The sequence below is a fragment of the Lissotriton helveticus genome, chromosome 7 (assembly GCF_964261635.1).
Source record: "Lissotriton helveticus chromosome 7, aLisHel1.1, whole genome shotgun sequence".
Lineage (NCBI taxonomy): Eukaryota > Metazoa > Chordata > Amphibia > Caudata > Salamandridae > Lissotriton > Lissotriton helveticus.
The window spans coordinates 29127542-29146295 of NC_136068.1; the positions used below are offsets into that span (position 1 = coordinate 29127542).

The window sequence follows — 18754 nt, forward strand, 5'->3', positions numbered from 1 at the left end:
AAGATCTTGAATTTTGAATACCTAATAGGCCCAGGGGAATTATTTTATTAAGCAGGTATAACCTCATGGTAGTTTTCAAGTATGGGGTTTTTGCGTGCCACACAATTTGTTTATTTCTTAATTTTTTTTTGCATTTAGGTATTTTTTGTGCAATCGCCCACAGGAGATTGTTTAAGTAGAACATGTATTGCAGGACCTGAGAAAGGGAAGGCTGTCATGTCCCCAAGATCTTTTTGGTTCAAACAAGTGTCCTATCCGTATTTTTATTTGAGGTATGTCATTGCATATAATCTTCCAAAGGGATAGCAAACAATTGCATTTCTCGTAGTTTTATGTAATATTCACCAAATGATGCTTTTAAGGTTAAAATTTCACTCACACCTCTTACCTGCCCTCTCTGTGTGTGCTTTAAACGTTGCCCTACTGCCTGCCTGAACTTTAATACCAGAACCAGCAACGAGCTGAGACTCTAAGGCTGGCCGAGCCCCTTGCGGCTCACTGCGAACTGTCCCACGTCACTTGTATCCCCTCCATGAGCTACGTTGAGCTTGTGGAGCCTTCAGAACAATGAGCTGTGGGAACAGAGACACCTCCATTTCAGAGAAAGCTACAGCGTTAAAAAGGTTCTTTCCAGTAACAACTAAACTGCATACATTAAACAAGGAAAGCAAACAGGACCTGGAGGCGGTGAGGACTGTCCTAGACCTTTGACTCGTTACCAGGCTGACTTTACCCACACATACAAAACAGCTGGACGGGGAGACCAGCAGAGTAAGGAAATGATAGAGTATCATAGGAAGAACCTATGGATGGCAGCTACAGTAAGACATCTTTCTAGAAGAGGAACTAAGACACTTCTATATTTTAGGAAGGAAATTGCAGGCAGTTTCATTTCATTTTCACCAAGTGCAGACCTAACTTTGGCAGGTTTGTCCTCAGTCACGAAAAACGATGGATAGCATGTCCACCTTATTATTATAAGTGTAAAAAATCTAATACACTTTTGATGAAGCAGGTATGACAGAGTACCCACCAGCCAAACTCCAAGTCAAGTGCCTTGTTTGATGCAAAAACTCCCTGCTTAATGTTTTCTGGTTCTCAAGGAGAGAGTCCCCGGTACCTTCTGGAAGCATTACCATCTGCTCTATATACGTCTAAGAAGAGATGCTGCCACCAATTCGAATTTAATCGCTTTTACTGCTAAACTTTACTAATGTCTGAGTAACACCACTTCTTGCTAACCCCCATTGGCACATGGGTCTAGCCTTTTGTAAATCGGGCCCTTTGATTCTCATATCAGGTGCAAGTATTTCCTTCTCTACCGACTGTTTATGCATGGATATTATTTTAGAAAGAAGGGAAAAGAGCCTTATTTCAATGGTGGGACACTGGGGAAATGGGTTACAAAAGAAATGCTATCTGTCCCTAACTTGAAAAGCGAAACAAACATGTGCTTTACCAGATGTGATTTTAATGTTTTAGTAGTGTCACCACCACATAAAATTCATGATCATCAATATGAGTAAAGGCTGTGGAAACAGAAGCAGTGTGAAGCTGTGGAACGATAAAAATAAAAGAATAAATATTGTAATGGTGAAACTTTTATGAACATTTTATGAAATTAGAGCATGTTGTTGGATTCTAGGACCACCGCCACGGAGCTCTCTCTGTCAGCTGCTTTCTGTTGTATGACTAGCATTCAAGGAAGCGACCTAAGGGGCTGTGGAAGCTGGCACTGGAACACGCTTAAAAGCATCATCAATCAATCAAGTAATTTGTAAAGCGCACTACATACCGTAAGGGTTTCAATGCACTAGGGGGAGGGGGGGGTGCTGCTGCTACTGGTCGAAGAGCCAGGTCTTGAGTTGTCTCCTGAAGGCCTGAAGGTCAGCAGGTCTTCGGTTTTTCGTAGGTAGAGGGGGAGGGTGTTCCAGGTCTTGGCCGTGCGGTGGGAGAAGGACCTGTCTCCGGAAGTTGTTCTACGGATGCGCAGGAACGTGGCCAGGACACGGTCAGCAGAGCGGAGTTTCCTGTTGGGTACGTAGAAGGAGAGTCGGTTGTTGAGATAGACTCGTCCGGTCTTGTGGAGTGACTTGTGTGTGTGGATCAGGAGCTTGAAGGAGATTCTTTTGTCGACAGGGAGCCAGTGCAGGCTCCTCAGGTGGGGGGTGATGTGGTCGCGGCGCGGGACGTCGAGGATCAGATGTGCAGAGGCATTCTGAATTCTCTGTAGTCTGTTGATGAGCTTGGACGAGACTCCGGCGTAGAGGGCGTTTCCGTAGTTGAGTCTGCTGCTGACTAGGGCCTGGGTGACTGCTTTCCTCGTCTTTGTTGGGATCCATCTGTAGATCTTGCGGAGCATGCAGAGGGTGTTGAAGCAGGCGGAGGAGACTGCGTTGACTTGTTTGGTCATGGTGAGTTGTGAGTCGAGGATGATTCCCAGGTTGCGTGCGTGGTCGGTGGGGGCCAGGGGGGTCCCCAGTGCTGTGAGCCACCATGAGTCATCCCATGCTGAGGGGGTGGACCCGAGGATGATCATCCTTACTAGTAGATAGTTTCTAAATGATGACACTTAAGAAACTGTAAGTCATATGTGAAACTAGTGCAATGGAACAACAGGTTAACAGAGAGACTGATCTACAATCATTGTCAGAAACAGTGCAAAGATTTTCAGCGCAAAAAAAAAAAAAGATTTGCTGTTCTAGTTTACCCTGTAGAGAGATGATGTGGCAGTTTTTCTGCCCATTTATTGTAGCATGGTGCCACCTCGTGATTGCAAACTAAAACTGCTGTATTTCCGTACTTTCCTCAATAGTCTGGATAGAAAAGCACAAAAATAGCCTATTGGTGGAATACTTATCAGTGGCAATCTGTTCACTCCAGGTTTGTTCTAGTCAAAATAGCTTTTTAGTTTAGTAAATCTGTCCACACCCCACCGACAGGAAGTATGGCTTTGTTATCTATCCAAAGATAAGGAATCTGCAGCTAGAAGTTTCTATCAGATGAACAAGTTACTTACCTTCTGTAACGCATTATCTGGTAGAGACCATATCTAGCTGCAGAATCCTTCCAGACCCACCCCTGCCACCCTGCTATGCGGACTCATTTATAGGGATGTGGTTGCTCCCTTTACGGGGCCCTAGTTTTAACACACATAAGACAGCTCACTTCATGGCTCTGAACTACTGGCATGGAAAAAGTGAAAAGTAACTGATGTCGGCGCACCTGGGTTGTGCCTATATAGATGACCGATAAGTCACAACCGATGCCAACGATGCCGGTGATGTCATGCGGAGACAAACAGAGCCACCCAACGACATGCAGGGGTACTGCTCACGCTAAAGTTTCCAGACCCATTCTGCCTCCTGGGAATTCTTTCCAGGCACCAGACTGGATCTGGAAATCCTTCAGCAGCAGTACCTCTGTGCGTTGGCAGCAGCTGTCGCGTGACTCCGTAGCAACGCCGTCCATGCATGCAACGTCACCAGAGTCTATATGTGACACCCTCCGACGCACTGATATCAGTTTCTTCTGTGAATACTTTCCATCCCAAAACATGGAGCAACTATAGAAGCTGGCTGTGGAAAACTGTGCCAAAAAAGATTGAGATATGTTTTGTAAGTAATGGCTACGAGGTCTTAAATAACAACATGGTAATACTCAGAAAAAGGTTTTTTGTAGTAAGGCAAAAACAAATCACAGAGCATACAGTATGACGACACTGACCACTGGTGAGTTAGACCAGGGCCCCTGAAGACGTTTTATCATGATACTTAAGTCGTTTGCAGAGCTGGAAGGATGGGTGGGCATTTAAGGACTCTGTGGCTTGATCATGTCTCTACCAGATAAAGCGGTACCGAAGGTAAGTAACCTGTCCATCTGGTAGAGACAACTAGCCATAGAATCCTTAACTTTGAATTAGATGCCGTAGCCATACCCTCCTCGGAGGTGGGTCTGCAAATTGATCCTATCAAAAGTTCCAAACAAGAACTAGCCAGTCGAAATTAAGATAGCAGATGGGAGGTATGTAGGAAGATACATGGGAAAGAGCTATGGATCCCAACTAGAGCTCTGGCAAGGACCACAGGGAATGTAAACAAGAACACCATTGGAAGGCACAGAAAACTTGATTTCAACAATGAAACAACACTGCGGCAGAGGACAACAGTGAAAATTATAGTATAGCCTTATAGCCTGCCGTAGCTGGCTATACCGGCTATTAAAGGCCCGCTGCAGTGTGAAAGGCCCGAGCCGAAGGTGAGGGACTTTAACAAAGCAGCGGGACTTTAATTGATGCTATAGCCCTGCTACGAAGGGTGATAAGGCTATTAGACCATTCTGCCACTAGAGGGCAGATTGTTATTTTTTTTCTAATATAATTTTTATTTTATTTTTTACAACATATAACATATAATCATCAATGCTTTGTCATTACAAGGTGGAAGCCCAAACTGGCTGTGATAATGGTAGTACAGATTTACATTATATATGCTTGGCTGTACCCCTATCCACTGTCCCAGTAAGAGGAGAAGGAAAGAGTGAGAGGGGAAAGGATAGGAATTAAGGTAGAGAGAAAAAGAGATAGCATATCAGAAGTTTAAGCAAGATTGTTCTAACAAATAAAACAAAGTCTTCAGGGAGCGCGAGGGGATTGAAATCCCCTCAGGCTCCCTGAAGCCTTTGTTCACAGCCAGAGCTGTGAACAAAGAAACATTGGAATGTTGGAGCTCCGGGCTTATACCAGCCATTATAAGCCCGGAGCACTCCATTGTTTTCAATGGAGCTCCCAACATTCCAATGTTCTAATAAACATTATATAACCCCAAGTTTGATGACCGATGGCCAGCTGGGACTCGGAAGACCATCGGCAATAACACATGCTACTGAGCTAAAGACCGTTCGCCATTAAGTCGCCCGACTCTTCAGCTCTAATGAAAATGAGGGGATGTGTTATTTGATGGCGAAGAGGTGGCGGTTGACACAAAGTAGTCTTGTAGAGGCACGATTTCTGAGGATGAATGGAAGGAGGAAGTGCTGGGTGAAGTGATTTTGCAAAATGTTATTGAAAGAATTTCAGGGGCATGGTTTAGAACGCTGGTGGATTAGTGAACATGGAGTTTTCCAAGCCTGTGTAGTCTGAATTGTTTGAGTTGGCTGGAGTGGTGAGGAAAAACGACAGGTGTGTGGGTCCTAAGGCTTTGCTGGGAACATTGATGGTGGAATGTCCAAAAAGAAGGCTGATATATGGTGGATGGTGATGAATCGGTTTGGTTTTGGGTCTATGATGTGTATGTGCAGTGACAAGTCACACGTCATCAGAGAAACCAGCTGTTCCAGCAGAAGTTGCATAATGAGATTTAGAGAAAATAGGGCTGGGCATTTGATGTTCTTTTGATAGTCTGGGTTTAGATGGAAGGTAGGCTCTACTACTAGTTGACTATTTGTCCAAGTGACTGTAGGTTGGGGGTTTGAAGGAAATTAAGGTTTTCAACCTAGTGAACATTTTCATAGAAATATATCAGAGGAAGGGTTGCCCTGGAAAGGTTAAAATGGACAAGGGACCCCATTTAATTTCCAGGCAATTCAGATATCTCTACAGTGGGAGGTTATTCGGCATTACAAGACAGCATTATAACATCCATGTGAGAATGGACTGGTGGAACAGTTCAGCAGAGTGTTATGTGAACATGTACATCTAGCTGCACAACATGGATTGAACTGGAGACGGAGGGTAAAATCATTTTGTTGAGTTACAGAAAAATACCACAATCTATGACCCGGTAGTGTATTGTTTTCTTCTCATGCTGCTCAACTCCTGTGTTTATTTTTGAATTTTCTGTCTTTTCTCCCTCAATTTGTTCCATTTCCTTTATGCTCACTGATAATCGGCATGACTTATTTCCTACGTACGTACTGTCCTATTCTAATTGCACTGGGAAATGGGATGTGTTGTGTTCTGCACCTTTAAGCTTATATTGAGAGAGGGTTATAGAATGTAGTGCCTGCTAGTGGTTAAACTTTAGGTGAATTTCCCTTAATAAATAATAATAATCATCTATTGTCAGTGGCCTTAGTTTGTAAAAATAGGAAATCAAATATAACAATTTGCCCAGACTTCTTGCCTTTATTCCACTGAGTTCCAGAAGAAAGAAGGCTTACCTGTTGGTTGATCTCAGCTTTTTATCTGTAGAGAAGGAAAACAAACTGTCAGCATTCCAACTCCCTCACAGGTCCTTAGTGGAAAGAGCCCCTTTTTGGCCTTTACTCACCTTTCTTTTTCTTTAGAACACAGTACACCGTGACTCCAACGATCACCACCACGGCTAGCACCCCAACAACGATACCTGCGATCGCTCCGGCTGACAGTCCTCCTGTGTTGTCATTGGGACGGGTCACAGGTGGAGCGGTTGTGGTTATTTTTGTGGTTGTCTCTGTCAAAGAGAAGCAAGAGAATATAAATGAGAATTCTGAACTTATCTGTTGTTAGAGCAAAAACCACCAAAGACCCAAAACCAAAAAGGGAATACCCAGGAGGTAGAAGTTAAAAATCTTGCATAAAAGAGATTTTAATTTTAGCTGTTGACCTACATCAGAAAATAACTGCCTGGTGAAGAAATCTGTTGTGGCCTAGTTTCTAAACTACGATTTCCCATGTTGCAATGTGGTTATTCATTGCATCAACAGTTTCGCTCATTTTGCGTCAATGCTACGACCAGTGCATAGGTTTTTTTCAGCTACTAACAAGAGGGCATGAAATGAAGATAAATTCAACATGGGAAAATTAATAATTACTGTGATGCACTGGGACCTTATTTATGCAATACCCTAATAGAGACTAAAGGGTTCATTGTATGAAATCCTCAGTGTAAACTGTACAATCCTCTGTGTAAACTGTGTGATCCTCAGTGTAAACTGTGTGGTGCTCAGTGTAAACTGTGTGATCCTCAGTGTACACTGTGTGGTCCTCAGTGTAAACTGTACAATCCTCACTGTAAAATTTATGATCTTCAGGGTAGACTTTATCATTCACAGTGTAAACTGTATGATCTTCAGTATAATCTTTATGATCCTCAATGTAAACTGTATGACACTCAGTGTAAACTGAACGATCTTCATTGTAAATTGTACAATCCTTAGTGTAAACTACAAGATCTTCATTGTAAACTGTATGATCATCTGTGTAAACTTTAAACTATATGATCCTCACATTAAACTCTAAAATCCTCAGTGTAACTTGTTTGATCTTCAGAGTAAACTGTATGATCCTCAGCATAATGTGTATGGTCCTCAATGCAAATGGTATGATCCTCAGCATAATCTTTATGATCCTCAGTGTGAACTGTACAATCCTTTGTGTAAACTGTAAGATCTTCAGTGTAAACTGTATGATCTTCGGTGTATACTGAACGATCCTTAGTATAATGTGTATTAACCTCAGTGTAAACTTTTCGTTCTTCAGTGTAAATTGTACGATCCTTAGTGTAACTGTATGAACCCAGTGTAAACTGTATGATCCTCAGTGTAAACTGTAAGATTCTCAGTGTAAATTGGACGATCCTCAACATAACCTGTATGATCCACAGCATAATCTGTACGATCTTCAATGAAACGGTATATTCCTCAGCATAATCTGTACATTCTTCAATGTAAATGGTATGATCCTCAGCATAATCTTTAAAATACTCATTGTAAACTGTATGACACTCAGTGTAAACTAAACATTTCTCAGTGTAAACTGTGCAACCCTAGGTATAAACTGTAAAATATTCAGTGTTAACGGTTTTCAATCCTCAGTGTAAATTGTCAATACTCAGTGTAAACTCTATGATCCTCAATGTAAATGGCAAGATCCTCACAGTAAATTGTCTGATCTTTCACCATAAACTGTATGATCCTCAACGTAAACGGTATGATCCACCGCATAATCTTTGTGATCCTCAATGTAAGCTGTTGGACACTCAGTGTAAACTGTATGATCCTCGAAGTAAACTAAATAATCCTCAGTGTAATCTGTAGTATCATCAGTGTTAACTGCACAATCCTTGCTGTACACTATATGATCCTCAGAGTACACTGTAAGATCTTTGGTGTAAACTATAAGACATTTGGTGCAAACTGTAAGATCTTCTGTGTATACTGTATGATCTTTGGTGTAAATTGTAAGCTCTGCAGTGCAAACTGAATGATCTTAAACTGTACAAACCTCAGTGTAAACTGTTCGATCCTCAGTGTAAATTGTACAATCCTCAGTGTAAATTCTATGATCCTCAGTGTAAACTTTAAACTGTAATATCCTTAGTGTAAAATGTCTGATCTTTATGGTAAACTACATGTTCCTCAGTATAAACTGTAAGACCTCAGGGTAAATTGTCTGATCTTTAGGGTAACTGTAAATGGTATAATCCTCAGCATAATCTTTATGATCCTCAATGAAAACTGTATTACACTCAGTGCAAACTGAACAATCCTCAGTGTAAATTGTACAATCCTCAGTGCAAACTGTAAGATCTTCAGTAAACTGTATGGTTTCTGTGTAAATTGCAAGATGTTTGGTGTAAACTGTATGATCCTTGTGGCAAGCAGTATGATCCTCAGTTTAAACTTGTAAACTGTAAGATCTTCAGTGTAAACTGTAAGATCTTCGGTGTAAACTGTATGATCCTCAGGGTAAACTGCATGATACACAGTGTTAACTGTAAACTGTAACATCCTCAAGGTAAGCTGAAATATCTTCAGTGGAAACTGCGTGGGCCTTAGTGTAAATTGTATGAGCTTCAGTGTAAACTGAATGATCTTCAGGGTAAACTGCATGATCCTCAGCGTAAACTATAATATCTTCAGTGTAAACTGTAGCATCTTCAGTGTAAACTGTTTGATCCTCAGTATAAAATTTAAACTGCATGATCCTCAGCGTAAACTATAAGATCTTCAGTGTAAACTGCAGCATCTTCAGTGTAAACTGTTTGATCCGCAGTATAAAATTTAAACTGTATGATCCTCAATGTAAAATGTAAGATCCCCAGTGTAAATTACCTGATCTTCAGCATAAACTGTATAATTCTCAATGTAAGCTGTATCACAATCAGTGTAAACTGAACGATCATCAATGTAAACTGAACAATCCTCTGTGTAAACTGTACAATCTTCGGTGTAAACTGTAAGTCCTTCAGTGTAAACTGTATGATCCTCGGTGTAAACTAAATATTCCTCAGTGTAAACTGCATGATCCTCAGTGTAATCTGTATGACCATAAGTGAATCTTCAGTGTAAACTATATTATCCTCCGTGCAAACTGTATGATCCGTGGATTGAACTGTAGGATCCTCAGGGTAAACTGGATGATGCTCAATGTAAACACTATGATGCTAAGTATAAATTGTATGAGCTTCAGAGTAAAATGTGTGATGCTCAATGCAAACTGTATGTTTGTTAGTGTAAATTGTAAGATCCTCAGGATATGCCTCATCAGAGTAAACTGCACGAGCTTTAATGTAAACTATATGAGCCTCAGTGTAAACAGTATTATCCTCTTGGATAATCCTAAATGTAAACTGTAAACTCCTCAGTGTAAACTGTACGGGAGCTAGAAGTAAAGGCATGTGGCAAGAATGTAAACCCCCAAACTCTGAACCTCACTTCCTGGAAAGCGGCCTTTCCATCTGGAGCGTGGATGTCCACTGACTCTCTTAGGGGTCCTTCCCACTATCACCAAAGGTGCTGCAGCTCTTTCAGGTCTTCAGGCTCAATCCACCTGCACATGATGCATCTAGAAGTGGTAAGACTGTCTGTGTGGGAGGACATGCTTTACTCATGAGGTAACCCCATGAATTTGCATCTCATGGTACCACCCAATGCCACTGTGAAGCTGTCTGCCACCTTATTAAATATCGGTCAGTGGCTTCAGGCACCTGTTGAAAAGATCCTTGTGTATGCCAATCTGAAAATCTTAGATTCAGCCTCTCATCCTGAGTTTGATAAAAATGAGTACGGTAAGATAGCCCAGCCTTGCATCATTCAGTGTTGATGAAGCTAACGTATTTCAGTTGTATAGTACACAAACGCACAGGCCCATATTTATCAAGTCTTTGCATTGTCCTTGCAGGTGACGCATAGACAAAGCAAAGGCTTCAGTAATATTTGCATAGCTACGCAAGGCCTAATTCTCCTGGCCTTACGTGGCTTTGTAAATAAATGTAATGCAACGCAACGGCTCGCACTACTTTACATTTCAAGCTGTGAAGCGTTCCATGGGTACAGCATAGACATTCACATGCATCCAATGTGGATTTTGGCATATTTCAGATTTACTAAGGCCACTAAACCTTGAAACACGTCAAAAGGATTTGCCTTCCCCAGTAAAATGCAACAAGGGGAATTATCTTCTTTTCACCTTGTTACTTCCTCTTTCCATGTGAGGTGTAACTAGGTGAAAATATCTTTATTTCTCATCGCTATTTCCTCTTTCCATGTGTACTGCATTTTGCAGCACACATGGAAAGTGAAAAATGCCTCTAAGTATTGCATTCGTGCAGGAAAGTGTCCCCTCCCCGGGGTTGGAAAGTTCCACATGTAGACGTTTGTTTAAAATGGCACATTTCTCCTGCAATGTTTGTGATTGGTTGAATTTCCTTATCATATCAATAGAGGAATCAATTCACTATCAAATTAAAAAGTTAGTGACTTTCATTCAAAATTAAGCAATACTTGTGCATAAAAGTGGCAGTCTGTGGCTTATTGTGGGCATTCATGATACAGTGTTGCCCATCCCTGATATAATGCTGCCCATGGCTCGTGGTATTTTGATGCCAAAATGGTGTTCACCCTTGGCATAATGCTATATCTGGAATAACGTTTATATCTCTTGATATACTCTAGGCATCCATGGCATGTGCAACAATAGTGCGCTCCCCTGCGGGATGCTACTCCTGGTGCAATGTTGGGACATAATAGTGGTAATTATTGGTACTCTGGCACAATGATGATGAAACTACTTGCCATGAAATAGACATTATTGTTGTATGGTGGTGATATTTGAATGCAAGGTGGAATCTGTCAATGTGTGAAACACTGATATTTACATATCAAATGTGTATTTACTGAAAAAGATAATATTTATCATGAAAAATTGCTTTTCATGAAAGTGGCATGAATATTTTGGGACATTTGGGTGTATTTATTTGAATAGAAATCTTCTATATGATAGTGTTGGGAAATTGCCCTTTTTGCAGGGTCACCCCCAGAGCTTTTGCCGTCCTCTTCCTACTTTATGCTGAATTAGTTTTTGTTGGTTTTAGGACTCTGGGCATTTTACCACTGCTAACCAGTACTAAAGAGCATGCAATCTCTCCTAAACATGGTAAAATTGTCTTATGCCTTGGCTAAATTGGCTCATACCAAATGTACTTATAAGTTGCTAGTGAAGTGAACTACATTAGCCCAGGACCTGTAAATTAAATGCTACTAGTGGGCCTGCAGCACTGATTGTGCTACCCGCTTAAGTAGCTCTTTTACCATGTCTCAGCCCTGCCATTGCAGGGTTGGTGTGTGCAGTTTGAACTGCCATTTTGAGCTGGCAAAATAAACCTTTTGCTAGTGTCAGGGTCTAAATACTTATTGCTGTCTGAGCCACACAGGAGCAGAACGACGCTAGATCCTAATACCCTTCTCAGAGCCAACCCTGCTAGGTCTTTTAGTATTCCATTGCAAGTAAGTTCTAAGGGGTTGAACAGAGAAGAGACTGATCCAATATTCTGCCTGTTCAGCTACGTCTCTTCTTCTTCTTACAGGACTGCAACATGAACATGTAAAAACCTTTATTTACTGTGCCTTTTAACTTACTGTTTTTTCTATTGTGTATAAATAACTTATTTTACCAGAATGTTTACTGAAGTTTACTTCTCTTCTACTTCTCATGTATTGTTTTCTAGGTTGTATGAGAAATCTTCACTCAGATCTCTTTCCTTTTCATTCTCAGGTACAATCTGCACTTGATCCTGCTATTCCTTAATGTAGGAAAAATAAGGTAAGTATTTATTTCTGTATTCCTAATTTACATATTATTTGTGTTTCTCTTTATTTCTATTAACTCACTGTTAAGAGACAGGAGTGGGCCTTGAACTGGGATTTCTGGAGTAGGGTGACTGGTTTTCTGTCTTTAATTAGTTTTTAAACAATGCTTCAGAACTTAGGTTAAATGTTAAAAGGAAGCATTAGTTTTATTCAGGTCTTCAGTTTTAATGTTTGCTGGAAGCACAATTTATTCTGCCCCCGGTTTTAATGTTTGCTGAAGAGGTGAGGAGAACAGCACTGGAGTTCTTTAACTGGGCTGGCATGAGAAAGAAATATGCTGGGATTTTGACCCTCACTTCACCTTTTAATTAATTCTCAGAAGAGTGAACAAGTTTCAGTCAAAGAAGACAGAGAGCGTTGAAAGGTCACACCTGGGTCTGACAGATTCTGAACAGCTGAAAAAGACAGCTGATTCAAAAAACATTTTACTTAATCTTCTGGGCTAAGGAAAGCAATTACTGAAAGGTATTTCCAGTTTTCAAACAAAGGAAAATATATTCTGACTTTGTTTCCTTTTTAAATAGAAATGTACCTCTGACACAATTATTTCTTCAGTGAAGTGCACAGTGGAATGTTGAAGCACACTTCACCAGATGTCATGAAACCTAAAAGACTAGACTGCTAACAGCGGTGTGCTGTTGCAGTATGTGCATGTTGGCAGCCATCTTGGAATTCCATTGGTGCCAACAAGTACTCCATCTTGAGGGATTATTTGACTTTTGGGAAGTTTGTAGGGGGAAAATGGTAGCCAGCATAGAGTTAGAAGTAGCAAACCTCCCATGAGTCCTGACAGTCAGGCCCAAAACTTCCTTTTTAATACATATGTCACTCCTAGGAGGTGTGAGGGGGGCAGGAGGGGGGGACTGACCAGCCCAGATGGCAGAGTGCAATATATTTATTTTTAAGTTTTACATGCCCCGTTACTGAAAAACTCTTACATGTATTCTTCACTACTGCAGGGCCTATATCTTCCATAGGATAACATTGGGATTACTTTAATACATTCTATAAGGGTAATTGCCAAATGGGTAGATATACCTGGTTCAAGTTTGGTGTCTCTGGAATCCTAATTTAAAATTCTACACTATGGTGAATTTAGATTTGGAAGTGCGAGTCTTAAAATGCCACTTTTAGAAAGTTGCATTTTCTTGTTTTAGCCACTTGGTGCCTGTATTATGACTGGATGTCAGTGGCAGATTAGCTTTGTGTATTACTCCTAGAGAACCACACACAATGTGAGCTTGAGTGTTTCTCAATGGGCCATCTCTGGCGGGATGGGAAGGCCTCACTTACACATGAATAGGCTGTTTCCTGTCCCCACACTAAAGGCTACAGACACCCTGTAGTTAGTCTGGAGCCAGGGCAGGGTAGGCAGGTCATCTTTGCACTTCAAATGCATGTTTTTGAAGTTTCCCCTACTTCAAATGCACCACTGGGTATAAAGAATAGAACCCAGACACCTTAATTTCACTATACTTCTGGACCTGTGGATACTCTGCCAGGAAGAAACTCCTATGCTGCTGAAGGACTGACAATCTGCTGGACTGCACTCTGCTGAATTGCCGCTTTGCTGTGCTGATATGCTACCTGCTGCACTCTTGCCTGGGGGGGGGGGGGCAGGAACTGCATCTCTTGACCCCAGAACAGAGTGACTCCAAGGGCTAGTTAGCTGGCCTCCTAACCTGAAACCTAATTTGAAGCCTCACAAAGGTCTAACCCCAGCAGCCGAACTCTGCAATCTGTGAGTCTGCCCTGACAATTGGTGTCACCCCAGTCCTGGAACTTTGGAAGTGGGTTTTAGGTGGTTGCCAGCAGAACCAACACATCTTCCCTGCTGAGTGACATGTCCCAGAGCAGAACTAACGATTCCAGTGCATCTCCTCATCTGTCTGCCAAATTCCCAAGCACAACCAATGCATCGCCTTTGCTGCATGGATTGGATCTGCTGCAAAAGACTAGCATCATCACCGCCTCCTGCTTCTTGGGACTACGCACCACCTTCAGAACTGCTGCTGTGCGACACATATCTCATCAACAGCAGCCTCGACGATGACAAAACTCTGCATCGCAGCTTCACCGCTCATCATAATATATGCAGCGCCTCAGCTGTGCCTTGCATCATTGACACCGGACTTCACATCGCAAGCTCTGTTGGCAGGATCCTCAACGTCGATCCAAGTGGACCACACAACTCAAACTCACCACATCTTGGAACCATTGCATCATCAACATGGATCTAGTCATTGCTCCGGAACCAGGATTTAAGTTACTCTGTTTAGCGGGTCTAACTGGGTCCCTGTAGCTTGCCTGCAGTCCATCGTGGTTAGCCTTACTTTGTCCCGGTCTGGCGTGACAAGATATCACAAATAGCAGTTGGTGCTTTTTGGTACTATTTCTCACTAGAAACTTTGCATTTCAATAACTCTAGTTCTACTCATTGGATATTGCTTTTTTGATCTTATTTTATTTATTATAACCAGATCTATTTTTCTTATTTGGTGTGGGATTTTTTTTTGTGTGGTGTTTTCAATGTTTTCCTGCTTGAAGTGTTGCACAAATAATTTACATGCAGACTCTAAGTTAAGCCTGACTGCTCAGTGCCAAGCTACCAGAGAGTGGGCAAGGGTTAATTTAGGGTGTGCCCGCCTCTAACTCTAACTAGGATTATGGTTGCTGCCATGGCTCACACCCCAGTCAACCAACAACCCAATTTGTAATAGATTGGATAATCTGTATATTTACTTTTGTGAGAAGTATTGTGTTTTCCCTTTGTGTAGCGGGTGCTTCACTTGAGGCATGAGCTTATACGAACTGTAGCAGTATCTCTGCTGTTTGAGTTTTTAACATCTGTCTAAATGTGCTATCCATTGCCTGATAAGTGAGTTCTCTGAAACCTTTAATGTTACTTCCAAACAGCATGTCAGTCACAATGACTGACAATCTACTTCTAGCTCCACCCTATTCAATGCATATATGATCCTTTTGGCCAATGTAATTCGTGCAGACAACATAACATTTAAAAAAACAAAAAAACATCCTCTTCCATGCCAACAACCTGCAACTGATACTCTCCCTCTCACATAAGACCCCCAACCCAACAAATAAAACAAATTGTCCCCATGTATGATGGAAGTCGCTAGCTGGGTGAAAGCCAACTGTCTTAAGCCCAAAACCTACAAGACAGAAGTAGTGATCTTCAGCAAGAACACCTTGTAGTGACGGCAGGGCCCTGCTTGCACACATAGCATAGGCCTATTAGAAGTTTAAATGCCATTTTACCTTTCTGCTGCTTTTGCACACAACACTACATGTAACAGTTGTTGTAAGTTAGGCTACCTGAATTTCTTCACATGAGAATGGCTTGTTTTCAACATCCCTTGACTTACATTGTGACCTTAGTCTGCATAGTGAGTGCAGGAGCCTCCAAGGTTATCATAACAATGTTAGCGTTTATTCGGGCTGATCGGCGCATGCTTAGACACAACATGCACGCAGCTGCAGCTAACTGAAATTCTGCCACCTTTAATATTGCACTGCATGCATTATTTGGACACCTGGAGAAAATCAGTTTCCAGAGAGAGAGAGCTTTTGCAGATCTTGATGTGATTCATCTCGGCTGATCTTTGAGGTATGGGGTTCCCCATTCAAGCCTAAGAGACCTTCTAATAATATAAAACATAGCGCTAGATGTAGGTGATAGCAAATTACCGAATGGTAAATATCGAATTTTACTGATTCGGTATTTACTAATCGGTAATTGCTATGTAGGAAAAAAAATCGGTAAAAATACCGAATCGGTAAGATTCGGTAATTACCGATTCGGTAATTACCGAATCAGTATTTGCCATTGATTCATATGGGCCTTGAAGCCCATAGGAATCAATAGCAAATACAGTTTCGGTAATTACGGAATCGGTAAAAATACCAAATTTCCAAGGGGGACAGGGTGTCACTTTGACACCCTGTTGCACCCCTGTTTCGGGCTTGTGTGCCAGGTGTACATGCACAGATGTGCATGTACACAGAAATTCGTAATTTACCACCCAATAGTTTTGGGTGGTAAATAACGAATTTCTAAGGGCCTGTGGCACTGTAAACTGTGCCACCTACATATTGAATTACAGAATCGGTAAATTTACCGATTCGGTAAATATACCGATTCTGTAATTTTCTAGCCCCCTACATTACAAAACCCAAATACCGGTCGGTAACGGCCGAAATCGGCCGGTATTTGGGCTCCTACATCTGCGTTATAGTTCCTAGCTAGAGAGGGTGGTACACAAGGCACTATAGGACCTGTTTCCATTATCATTATAATATGATTTCTCCTTTTGTGTTTTATGGAATTGTAACAATGCTGATCGTATTATTTTTAACCATATGTCTGCTTATATCAGCAAAAATACTGCATCTTAGAGCACGTCGTCAACATAAACATTTTAAACTTTACTGTGTCTCTTTTTACCCATGTTGCGGACTAATAAACGTAAGAGTGTTCTTGATTCCCACCATTCCCGAGAGTAACCTAAGTCGCATGTTCTGGGTTGTCTAATCATTGGTAACTTTGCTATAGGACGAAGAGCTAATGAGACACTGATGCTAGTTAGTTAGGGGTTATAGGTACTGAGGTGAGTTTTTTGGTACACCACAATTCACTGATTTCCTGCGTCTATGTGCACAGTTCTGTGTATGAGCAGAATCCCTGCAACAAACTCACCATGGAACTCCAACTGGTGGCCGGCCAAACTTGCACCCACACCCAGCACCCATGCCAGGAACATATGAAAAGTCAACAATAGCAATATGAACATAATGACACAGGTCAATCCTGTCACTGCATCCTACGTCCACACCCTAAAGATGCTGAGAAAGATATTCACATGGCTCACAAGCAACACTAGAGAAACTGTCACTCACACCCAAGTCATCATCAAGTTGAACTACTGAAAAATCCTCTATGCCAGGACCACTAAGCAACTCACTAGAAGACTACAAATCATCAGGAACTTGGTAGCCAGACTCTTCCTCAACTTTCCACACAAAACTCACCTCACACCACACCTCAGGGAGCTCCACAGGCCTGATACAGAAACAAGCTCATTTCAAACTCCTCACAAACAATTCAAGACACTACACAACTTAGGTCCGACCTTCTTGCACAGTTGCATCTCCTTTCACCAACCACTTAGAGATCTCTGTTCTCAGGGACTCCTACCTGCACACATCCTACGCCTACACTGAATCAGATCAGAAGGACGGGTGTTCTCTTACATCGATCCTAAAGCATGGAACGGCGTCCCACTCCACATCAGAGCCTCCTCCTCTCTTCTTGAATTCTGCAAGAAGCTGAAGCAATGGCTTGTCAATCTAACTAACCTACTGCAGGCAGACCGAGGCACACACACCTGTTCTGCCCCAGAATACTGTTGTGGGTCACAGTGCACCTTACAAATACACATACCATGATAGAACAGAACATATAATAGCATAGCATTGCATACCATAACATAACATAACATAACATAACATAACATAACATAACTAATGGACAATGGGAGGAAGTAGAATATAAAAGTGAAAAAAATGATACATGGATTTTAATCAATAATAGACCATGTGAAATTGCATTCCCAATGTTCTGATTGTTTCCAATTCCCATGGCACCGTAGCCACATTTGATCAAATTTGTGATCAAAAGTCAGCTTTGTCCATGTTCTTTCAACTTTTCTTGCACACAATCAGAATAATGGACTTTTACAAGAATGCCCGATTTAGGACCGATGGGTTTGTAGCCAAATAGGTAAAAAGGATGCAAGTTTTACTGAAATAGTTACAGCTGGCTCACTTTACCTGCTTGCTGGGTGACATCTATGGTACCACTGCCCTCCTGATCCACCTTCATTAAACTGAAGCAGCACCCATTGTCACCCACAGTTTTAAAAGTTCCACACCCTAGAGTATGGTGCCCCTTGAAGAGTATTTCACCCCTTAATCCAAAATCCTTCCTTCACCACTGTTACCAATCATGGAAAACATTACATACACCCAAACACAGAATAACACTGGTTGGAGAAATATCTGCCTTTCACTATGTCAGGGTGTGTGTGTAGAGCCCTCTCAAAGACAGTGTGGTTGTAGAATATTGAGTGGTCCCATGAGGGTGGTACAGCAGAGTGTACAAATGCGCTACCTTGTGTCTGGGGTGCTTTGCTCCTATGACTCGACCATCTACATTGAAGCTGGTAGGGCGGAAAGGACCTTGATACCATACCATGTCTTCTTTGCATCCTGCTCTGCATGGGGGCCATTGATATATTTAGCCATTCTTTCTGGTACATTCCTACTTCAGGGACTGAATAAGTCAAGATCTCATTTTGATCACAGAAAAGTGGGATAAACCCCCTAGGAACGGGTGTATGTTCCACCCATGAGTCTGGTGGGGCAATTTAAGTAAACAACCCCTATGTCCTCCCACCCTGTTTGAGATCGTTTGGTCAGAGTGCTCCAAGCCACTGCACACAGACCCACTCATAAGATTACCTGGTGCTGGAGAGACATGGACACGGAATGAAAAGTTAGTTGCACCCAGGAGATTCTCAGCCCGGCAGACGTAGTCACCGCTGTCGCTCTCCATCCCATTGTCAATCACCATCTGGGAGAAGGAGGCATTGGAGGTGATTGTCAC

The 18754-nt window shown here is 41.9% G+C and overlaps 1 long non-coding RNA gene across 1 annotated transcript; it reads right to left on the reverse strand.

Annotated features, from left to right (window-relative positions):
* Positions 1–6269: 6269 nt before the first annotated feature.
* On the reverse strand, positions 6270–18748 carry LOC144767954 (uncharacterized). Its single transcript, XR_013598395.1, has 2 exons — positions 18610–18748; positions 6270–6431 (listed from the first exon to the last, which is right to left on the reverse strand). It is a non-coding gene; the product is annotated as an uncharacterized LOC144767954 (long non-coding RNA).
* Between the last annotated feature and the right edge of the window lie 6 nt (positions 18749–18754).